Source organism: Mandrillus leucophaeus, unplaced genomic scaffold (assembly GCF_000951045.1).
Source record: "Mandrillus leucophaeus isolate KB7577 unplaced genomic scaffold, Mleu.le_1.0 Scaffold327, whole genome shotgun sequence".
Lineage (NCBI taxonomy): Eukaryota > Metazoa > Chordata > Mammalia > Primates > Cercopithecidae > Mandrillus > Mandrillus leucophaeus.
The window spans coordinates 2252894-2263485 of record NW_012103443.1 but is presented as its reverse complement, the minus strand read 5'-3'; the positions used below and the strand labels follow the sequence as shown (position 1 = coordinate 2263485).

The 10592-nt window shown below is 37.7% G+C and overlaps 1 protein-coding gene across 4 annotated transcripts in view; it reads right to left on the bottom strand.

The window, feature by feature from the left end:
• The window catches only part of ANK3 (ankyrin 3, node of Ranvier (ankyrin G)), a 600548-nt gene that overhangs the window by 78747 nt on the left and 511209 nt on the right, over positions 1-10592 (bottom strand). The window lies entirely within an intron of this gene.

Here is a 10592-nt window from a genome sequence, read left to right as displayed (position 1 = left end):
TATTATATGTAAATAAAACACTAGATAACATTTTAATGTGTTAATACATTCAACTTAAACACGTTTTCCCCGTTTCTTGCTTTTAAAAAAGGAAGGTGAAATACAAAACGAAATATCCTTAGCTCAGTGCTGGAAAATAGAGAACTAAATCCCCAGACAGCTGGAAGGAGGCTCCAAGGGGGAAGGAGGCAAGGGCCCTCCACACTCAGCTAACTCTCACACCCTGACTGTGGCCGCATTGCTCGGCATCATTAGTACCTTCCCCTAAGGCTTCTGAGTCTAATAAAATTATTAGTATGTTTTAAAAATTAGGTGTTCTTTTCATAAAAAGTGAAGTAGCCATAGTTAAACTATATTAAACTAAATGACGTTTGATATTGAGACCCGGCACACAGCAGGTGCTAAAGGAGCATCCACTGAAGAAATCAACTGGGAATCAACGAGACTCAGACACTCTTCTTATCAAACAACTGTATAGTTCTTTAAGTCTTGCTATAAAATACACGTAGTAGTAGAGACTGGTTATTGTTTGTTCTTTTAATTTATTATTTTATTTTATTAGGTATGAGGTTTCACTTTGGCACTTTGGCTAGAATGCAGTGGTATGATCATAGCTCACTCCAGCCTTGAACTCCTGGGCTCAAGCAATCCTCCCACTTCAGTCTCCTGAGTAGCTGACACTACAGATGTACATCACCATGCCCTGCTAATTTCTAAACTTCTTTTGTAGAGACTGGCCCTTGCTATATTGCCCAGGCTGGTCTTGAACTCCCGGCCTCAAGCAATCCTCTGCCTCAACCTCTCAAAGTATTTGGATTACAGGTGTGAGCCACTGTGGCTGGCCTAGTTTTATTTTTATTTAAAAGAAAAAAATGCATGTGAAAAAGTGGTTCTAATCTTCCTACTTTTTAATCCACCGTGAAATCTATTATGTCCATGTGTTTATAACTCAAATTACTGTTTACTTAATGAACATTTACACAAAATGAGTTTAACTTTCATGAGAATATAAAACGCCTTCTGGAAGTTTTGTATTACATATTTTAAAAGTATATCAGAGGCCAGGCGCAGTGGCTCATGCCTGTAACCCCAGCATTTTGGGAGGCCGGTGTGGGTGGATCACCTGAGATCAGGAGTTCAAGACCAGTGTGGGCAACATGGTGAAACCCTGTCTCTACTAAAAATACAAAAATTAGCCAGGTGTGTCAGCGGGTGCCTGTAATTCCAGCTATCGTGGGGCTGAGGCAGGAGAATCACTAGAACTTGGGAGGTGGAGGTCACAGTGAGCCAAGATCACGCCATTGCACTCCAGCCTGGGCGACAGAGCGACACTCCGTCTCAAAAATAAATAAAGAAATAAAATAAGATAAAAGTGTATCAGAGAAGTCAGATTTCCAGACAAATGCTAATAAAGCCTGATAACATAAAAATGAACAGTGCCAATATTCTTTCTGGGACTGAACTTATGTGTGTTTAGATTTTAAAAACGGTCCTTACTAATTAGGTCAAAGAAGCAGCAATATATTACCAAGAATCTTCTGTTTTGTCTCATCCTATACATCACAGAAAAAAAGCTCAACAAAATAATCTGTGGCACAAATGCAGTGCCTCTATCACATTCACATCTGCAGAGTTCCTAGCTCCTAATGCCATGTTCTCCAACCTGGCCAGTTCGTAAGAAACAACCGTACTACATGTTAGTACCACGGATTGCTGGCCTCCTGACTAGGCAGACCCGGGGTGAAACCTGCAAATCTGTTTTCACACTCTGTCCAAGTGACTTTTTGACACATTTAAAAAAGTAATGTCTTGGTAGACTCTCATCCTGTATTTTGTCTTAAAAATTCAGAACCCAAATTGTTAAAAACGTGACAACAGGACCCTATAAAAAACAAGAATGGTTTAATACGAGAAGAGAAGCTTATTGGCAAAAATATTCATTACTTTTATATGGTTTTGTTTTTTAAAAGGATATTCTAAGTAACTCCATAGCTACCGAATCAAGGGAGAAAATGGCATAAGTTGCTGTAAGGTAAACAATAGAACATAAACGTAAGAGCTTCTTACCTTTCAGGGTGATTCATAATGCCATAGACTATGAAAAGACCCTGAAATTCCTCTCTCCTCTCTCTTTTTAAAATCTTTACTAACATACAAAAAGAGGATTAAAGGGAAAAGAGAAGTAAGTTCTGAAACAGGCAGTTTTGGCCAGGAGGAAGATTGAACTTTACACTTACTGAAGATCTATTTTGTGTCAGGTCAATTATCATTTGGCCCACGCAGCATTTTGGTAAAATAGGTGTCTGAAGTTCAGAGAGGTTAAGTGACTTGACCAGATGGATTTAGCTTGTCAGTTTTAGAACTTAGAACCTAGGTCTAGGAAAGGGGCGTTGGGAAGAGATGAAGTCACACAGACATGGACTTCAACCACTCTTTAACACAGTGTCTTTGCAGACTGCCTGACACATGAGTGGTGGTTGATAAATGGATGAGTAATGAATAGATTTGCAAGTGCCTTGGTGGAAAAGGTGACCTGACTTCTCATTGATCCATCGAAGCAGCAGGCCTGATTATAGAGCCACTAATGTTCTATAGCCTTCTTGCCTCATAAATAAATGATACGTTTCTTAAGCACCTTGTAACTCAGTTTATTTATAAAAGGTGGGACAACACTCTCTGTGACTGAGGTTTTGTTACAAACAATAAGAATCATAAAATGCTTTGTAAATATAAATGGTTATGGAGACCATAATACAATGAAGCATAAATAACATGACTGAAATCATGTTCTGACTAAATGGGTTATTCTTAATGCTTTCAAATGACCATCTTGATTAGTTTTTGCCTTACTCAAAATTAGATTTCAAAGGCTATTTGTGACCTGGGGGGTGTGAATAGTCCATGGAAGGAATACAAATGGCCTCAAGGTTTCCCAAAGGATGATTTCTGTATCAAGGTTAATTTCTAGTCAGATGCATGCCTTGCTCAGTTCCTATAAGAATGGGGTGTTTGATATTGAGAGGTGAAAAAATAAAGGATTTTTAGAATGTTAGACTTCAAAAAGCAAGTTATAGCATCGTGGAAAGTCACTGTAGACAGGTGCACAGGGTTGAAATCTAGCTCTGCAGTCAGTGCACCTGGACCTTAGGCACGGTCCTGACCTTCTCTGAGCCATACGTTCCTCATCTATGTGATTAGGATGAGAAGTTTCCTCTGGGATGGATATGAAAATAAATGATAGAAAATCACCCAGCACAATTCTGTTCATATAATAACTCAGAAAAGGTATATATTCTTTTCAAGACCACACAGCTTTTGAGAGCAGCCAGAGAGCCAACCTGTAGCAGATCTAAGGGAATACACAATTTAGATTTTTAAAATAATTCTCTACAAAGTATAAATCTGAATTGCTATCATTTCCATTTCATTCCATTAAAAAAATCACCAATTACTGAAAGTTGAATATCAAATAAGTTGAGAGAAATGAGGAAAATAAAAAAGAAATCTATAATATTCAACTCTAGTTGTAGAATATGTAGAACAACATAGCATTTGTAATATATTCACTGAACTAGTTTAGAAAACTACAGGCATTTATCCCTTTGGAATTAAAGTTCAGCTCCATCAAAATATGCAACTTTCATAATAAGTTCACCTAAGATGTTACAGGGAAAAATCCTCAAATGATATAACTTGATCCTTCTTCCTTGAAGTAAACATCATAGAGATCTTTTCAATTTTTAAAAAAACGTTTCTTTTAAAATAATTATAAATTCATGGGGCATGGCAAAGATAATATGAAAGGCTCCATGCACCTTTTATAATTTTAGTGTTGAACTCATATTCTTATTCAATTCTGTCATCTGCTTTATATCTATTTGGGTCAGCATTATTTCACATCTTTATTCAGGGTAGAGACCCTCTTTGTTGTTTAGATTTGCACAGTGTAGTAAGTGCTGATGATGCAGAATGTCTGGAAACAATGATATGCCTGCTTGCTTTTCCCTCCAGTTTTAGCAGTCTATTAATATAATTTCTGACAATCATATATTTTTAAAGCTATTTTTAGAAGATTAATTTTTAATCATTATGTGCTTATGAGATATTACTTTAAAAATCAAGGAGAAATGTGACTAGTTTTTGAACACTACCTTCAGTGTTGATGTTTAAGATTACTTTGTACTCTCTGTGTAGAATGACTATAACCTACCCCAGAGCCTTCCCCAGGCCCCAGACTTCCTCTCCCCACTTGGTGTAGCCTCTCTTCTTCCAGAAAGTTTCTCTCTCTCTTGGGTATGGGTCGCTGGATTATTGAGAAAAAGTGTCACCAACAGGGGGGCATATGCCTGACACAAGTCATTATTTCTCATTCATTCAACAGACTATGATGAAGTGACCACTCCGTATCAAGAGTTGTTATATGCATTGGACATAATGGCTGTCAACAAGTCAGAGCTGGTCTCTGCCCTCTTGGACTTTTGCAGTGCACCAAGGAAGATATCAAAACTCAAAGTTGCAGTTACGGTGCTGTGGGTGTATTTACCAGTTTGATCTGAGTCTGGGGTTTAGGGAGGGCTTCCTGGAGGAAGAGAAGTAGGGGATGTCTGGCCACGTTGGAATAATCTTCTAAGGTTTTCTTTTATGACTGCAGATTAAGAGACTTACATTTGCTTACTTTTCCATTTGTGCAAATAAAAACATGGTTTCAGGCAATTAGTCCCCATATGTCACTTTTTTCACCCCATTGTTTAAGCCATTACCGTTACATCTGAGGGGAAATTCAATTAATATGATTCTATCTTCAAAATCCAGGATCATAAATAATGTCCTAAACACCATGAATCAATAGCCTCGCATGAGCAGCAAATACAGAACACACTAAACTCTAAAAGCTTAGACCTGCAGTTTCTGGCACATTGGTCTCTCTGTTCACATCAACACTAAACGTAGCAGAGGCCATGTCCAACCTCTTGGACCTGCTTCACTGCCGTCAGAGGGCTAAAAGCTCTACTGTGCCTGATATGGGGGGTGGGGGGCAGGATGGCTGATGTCATTATTTTGATCCACCAATGTTTCATAAAGACAGGTAATTTCTGGCAAATCCATATATACAAATGCATTAAAAACTTGCCCTTATTAATGCTCATTTGCTTTGGTCTAATTTTCATTTCTAAACTAGAATTTTTACTTCTATACTAGTCTGGGGGACTGTTCTGGTACAGTTTCCTTTCCTTTACAACATGATGGAGATCATTCAGTTGATTTAAAATGTCAGTTTATGGCAATAGGCTGAAAATCAGTATTTTGCTATTTTTTTTTTTTTTGCACCCCAGCCACAATCCTGATTCGGTTAAATTCCATTTTTATTCTCTCCTTTGGAATTTTTCAAAACTGTTACTAGATTTCTCCAGCAGAGGGTGCTGTGCACAACATAAAGCTACATATTTCACTTACCAGTGCTCAACTGCTTCTACAATGACTTGGCATTTTGAGACTACTATTGGTCTCATAGCAAAAACAATTAAATTATATTGAAATGAACCCAAGTGGCAACTTCTGAGAAGTCTGTTTCTAAGATATTGTTTATGTAGTCTGATAGTAAATTTACACGATTTATTTTCTGTTACTTAGCAAGTATCAACTTCCCTTTCCTGTTTCTGTTTACAAGAAAATAGTGTAATTATTCAATCTAAAATGTATTCTCTTAAAAACTTCATTTGCTCTCATTGGAAAGTTCAGCAATGATAAGAAAATATCTTCCTAGCATTGTAAAATTGCTTGGGGGAACTTCAGCAACATTTTGTTCCAAGATAGTGATTGGGATTTTTAAATAATGGCATAATTCATACATAGTCATAAGCCTTCTGTGTAATACTTATGTAGCAACAATTTTTATGTTAAAACAAAATAGATATGTAAAACAAAGCATACACACTGTCCAGACAGGCACTGTCCAGTAAAAATATAATGTAAACTGGGTATGTAATTTTAAATCTCCTATAGCCACGCTAAAAAATAAAAATAAACAGGTGAAATTAATTTTTTATTTCTTTTTTAGAGATGAAGTCCATGTTGCCCAGGCTGAGTTCCTGAAATCCTGGCCTCAAGCAATCCTCCCACCTCAGCCTCCTGAGTCACTGGGATTATAGGCACGTTTTATTTAGATTAATATATCCAAAATATTACCATTTCAATGTGTAACCAATGTAAAAATTAATAACGAGATATATATTTGGAGAAGGGTACTCATCTTCATGTATCTCGTGTATTTTATATTTGCAGCGTATTTCCATTTGTACTAGCTTTATTTCAAGTGCTCTGTTGTTCCATGGAGCTAGTGGCTACTGTACGGGACAGGGCAGGACTAGAACATTTCTGGAGCCTTTGATTTGTAAATTAAGCACCTCTACAGGAGGAAGGACTTCTTCTACCAGAAAATGCTCCCAGATCCAATAACTGTAAACTACAAAACAACCTTTGGGGTCGGACTTTGGAGGTGTAATTTTGAACATGTTTAATTCAACTTTGTGAGTTTAATTAAAGTAAAGTTTTCATTAAACTTAAAAAGTGAATTCAGTTCGGTGCATTATAATTTGGTGGGGGGAATGAATGTTTGTCTTCTGTTTGCACCATCTTTCTCTCTACTGAGAAAACAAAAATTGACAAAGACTAGAACAAGATCTATGTCTGCTGCCAAAGTGAAAAGTTTTCCTGTTGCATGATACCTTAGTGGTGACGGCAGGTTCTTCACACCCAGACCAACTGTCCTTTGTGCGATTCTAGCCTCTTCAATAGATCTTTGCTAACACACCTACTTCATTAGCAAAACCACTGATGTTTTAGTCCCTGGGCTTGCTGGCGATAAGGAGTAACTTTTAATTCCCCCTTATTTTGCAGCCACTGTTTTTCCTGAATATATACCATGTTTTTTGTGTCATACAAAGAAACTAAGAGGTGCCTTCATTAGTAATGGAAAATTTAAATACTAGCTGACATATAGGTGGCTCTTTTGTTCTACACAAAGCACTTTCACAGGCATCATTCATTTGAGAGCATACAGAGGCAAAGGAGCAGTGCAGAGAGACAACTAGGTGTGGAGACGGAAGTCCAGGTTTTGGAAGACTAAATCTATTTACTGTTTCCCAGCTGGGTGGTGGTGATGTTGAGTGTGTGTCACCATAATCAACCATGACCAGGGCTTTCACTAGCTGATGTAGTGTCTTTGTACGATTTGGAAAAGGGTGCCCACTTGGGGTGTACACGACCTTGTAGGTACACAGCTTGGCAACTAGATAGCAGCTTTGAGCAAATTAGAAAAAAGTACCCCTATGTCTTACAGGCCAGTATCAGGGCAGATGGCTTGACAAGTGAAAAGGGCAGGATTTCAGACCCCATTTGCTCTCCTGCACAACTTACATGGCAGCTGTGACTATGACTAAACACTGATTGATTCTCATATATCAGGCATCATGCTAGGAACATTACATATATTAGCTCATCTATTCCCTATTCGTTCACTATTAGACATCCTCACTTTACACATTTAAACCAAGGCTCAGAGACTGAGTGCTTGGTTACGGTCACAGAACGAATAAGTGGTGGAGCCAAGATGAGAAGTCTCGTCTGCGTAACTTCCATAAATCATGATCCCAACCACCACATTACATGGGGCAAATTATCCTTCCCAGGAGTTATTCTAACAGCTAAATTTGATTGCATACATGGAAAGGCTTCACACATTTTAACACACTAAACCGATCTTTACAATTGTGTTAATAAAAATCAGTGATCAGAATATTTGCTAAGATGATTTTTAAATACTTGAATTTTAAGATTTTCAAAGAAGAACCTACAACAGAACTGGTTATAAAAGTAGCATATAGATTGGTTATAAAGTAGCACATAGAATTCATCTATGGAGAAGGGGGTTGATAAAAATAGACATTTATAACAAGACAGGCATTATCAAGGGTCACTTGCCACAGATGACAGATAAAGCTTAATTGTTATGAAATTAGTATGTTATATTAAATAATGGTAGGACAATTTATTTCTCTTTTTTTTTTTCTGAGACAGAGACTTGCTGTCACCAGGCTGGAGTGCAGTGGCGCGATCTTGGCTCACTGCAACCTCCGCCTCCCGAGTTCAAGCGATTCTCTTGTCTCAGCCTCCTGAGTAGCTGGGACTACAGGCGTGCACCACCACACCCAGCTAATTCTTGTATTTTTAGTAGAGATGGGGTTTCACCATGTTGGACAAGATGGTCTCAATCTCTTGATTTCGTGATCCACTTGCCTCGGCCTCCCTAAGTGCTGGGATTACAGGCGTGAACAACCGCACCCGGCCTATTTCTCTTTTTTAAGGAAACCTTGAGTGATCTGGTCACTGGTTTCATTCAGGAACTATTTTTATCTTGTTGATTAACAGTTATTCAGTAGCAAAATGGGAGAGGAACAGAGTAGAGAGGAGAAAAGAACATAAAAAAGATGAAACCTCTTAAACTATGTTTATGCTTCTCTCTGAACTAGAACTTTGAACAGTTGCACCTTCAAGGAAAAAGATAAGTTGTCTTTTTAAAAAGACAGATTTGGGTTTTATTGTTGCCGGTCTGTTTTTGAACAGAGGAAAGTTCTGACAAGAATGAAGTGTGGTTGGGGATATGAAAAGAGTGGCGAGAAGGGCTCGAGTTTGGCATACAATTTGATTAACTGAGCTTTAATTATAAAATGTGCGTAATGGTTCCTTCATTACTATTAAGTTTAATACATGAAGAAAACCTGTGCCTTGAAAATTCCATCCTCATTTTTGCTCTAGTGCTTGATTCTTTAAGCCTGGAAGTATTTGCATTTTATCTAATTGTCTAAAATGGAACCAAAGTTTATCTGGTCTTTAAAACTGTGGCAAGGAAATGCTATCCAGTTTTTCCAAAATAGCTTATAGAATCCAAGACAGAAGATTATATCATTGTTTCTTCATACCTTGGAATACTATGCAGCCATAAAAAAGAATGGGATCCTGTCTTTTGCAGGAACATGGATGGAGCTGGAGGCCATTATCCTTAGCAAACTAATGCAGGAACAGAAAACCAAATACTGCCTATTCTCACTTACAGGTGGGAGCTAAATGAGAACTTGTGGACACAAAGGGGAACAACAGACACTGGGGCCTACTTGAAGGTAGAGGGTGGGAGGAGTGAGATGATCACAAAAAATAACTAGTAGGTACTAGGCTTAGAACCTGGGTGAAAGAATGATCTGTATAATAAATACTGGCAACACGAGTTTACCTGTGTAACAAGCCCACACGTGTAGGTTTGAGTTTAGTTCTCAATCTTTCTGAGCCTTAGTTTAGGCTGAGGCAGAGAATTGCTTGAACCCAGGAGGCAGAGGCTGCAGTGAGCCGAGATTGTGCCACTGCACTCCAGCCTGGGTGACAGAGTGAGACTCCGTCTCAAAAAAAAATACTTGACATCTCTGAACTTCAATTTCTTTATAAGTAAGGTGGAATTAAAACCACCTGATTTGCAGTGCTATCCTTTCTTTCGAAATTTTCACATATGAAGGTATTTATCAGTGCCTCACGAATGCTAGACACTCAACAATTACTATTTTCCCTCTACCTTGCTGTAAAGACATCTTTAAATTCATGGTAGGTGGTAATTGTGTCTTATACTCAACCTTTGGCATGACGATTTTTTCTATAGAATAAATATAATGGTGATAATAACTCATAATTATCAAGGGCTTACTACATAACAAGAACTGTATTTCATATGTGCCTCACCTAATTATTCTATTTATTCTCAACAATAACTGCAGGAAGTTAGGAAGGTAATCTCCGTTTTGCAGAAGAATCAGAGGCTCAGAGATCAAGAAATCTACACGAGGTTATTCCTCAAGTACCCTACAGTTCATCTCGCTCCTTTGTTCACGCCTTGAAACCGACTGGAGACTACGCTGAGTGCATTCCAAAAATCAGTGAATTAAAAAAGAGTGGATTTTCTGGAATATGAATTATATCTCTAATAAAGCTGTTATTTAAATAATTCCTAATTTGGAGTGATTAGGAAGTGAGTATAAAGGAAGAATTAGCTCTGATATTTTTCTTTTGGCAACAGACTTTATGGTGAGCCTGTTCTCTAATTTTTTTTTTTTTACATTTTTAAAGGAAAACTTTGTATCAAACACATATTCTCAAAACCAGACTATTCCCAATGTCTACTAAGAAAAACTGCTCTGGTTCTTAGGGTCAGACAGCCTGAAGAAGTTGTGTATGATAAAGTGACATGCTCAGACATACCAGTCTTACTAAGTCAAAGAATAAGACACTGAAACACTACAGACTCCAATAATTACCCTGAAACATTTTTTAGAAACTAATTACGGCCCAAGAGAAATTAAAAATTTATGAGGGATACTGAAATTATCTGGGAGAAACCTGAAAAAGCTGAAAGAGTCCAGAAATAATTCCAAAAGGAAAATGTGAACATATTTTCTTCAAAATGCTCAGCATGCCTTGCATACCTTCCATTATTATTTCACCCTCTGTTTGCCCATTTTTGACTTAGAAAACTTTCTTTGGTATTGGAAAGA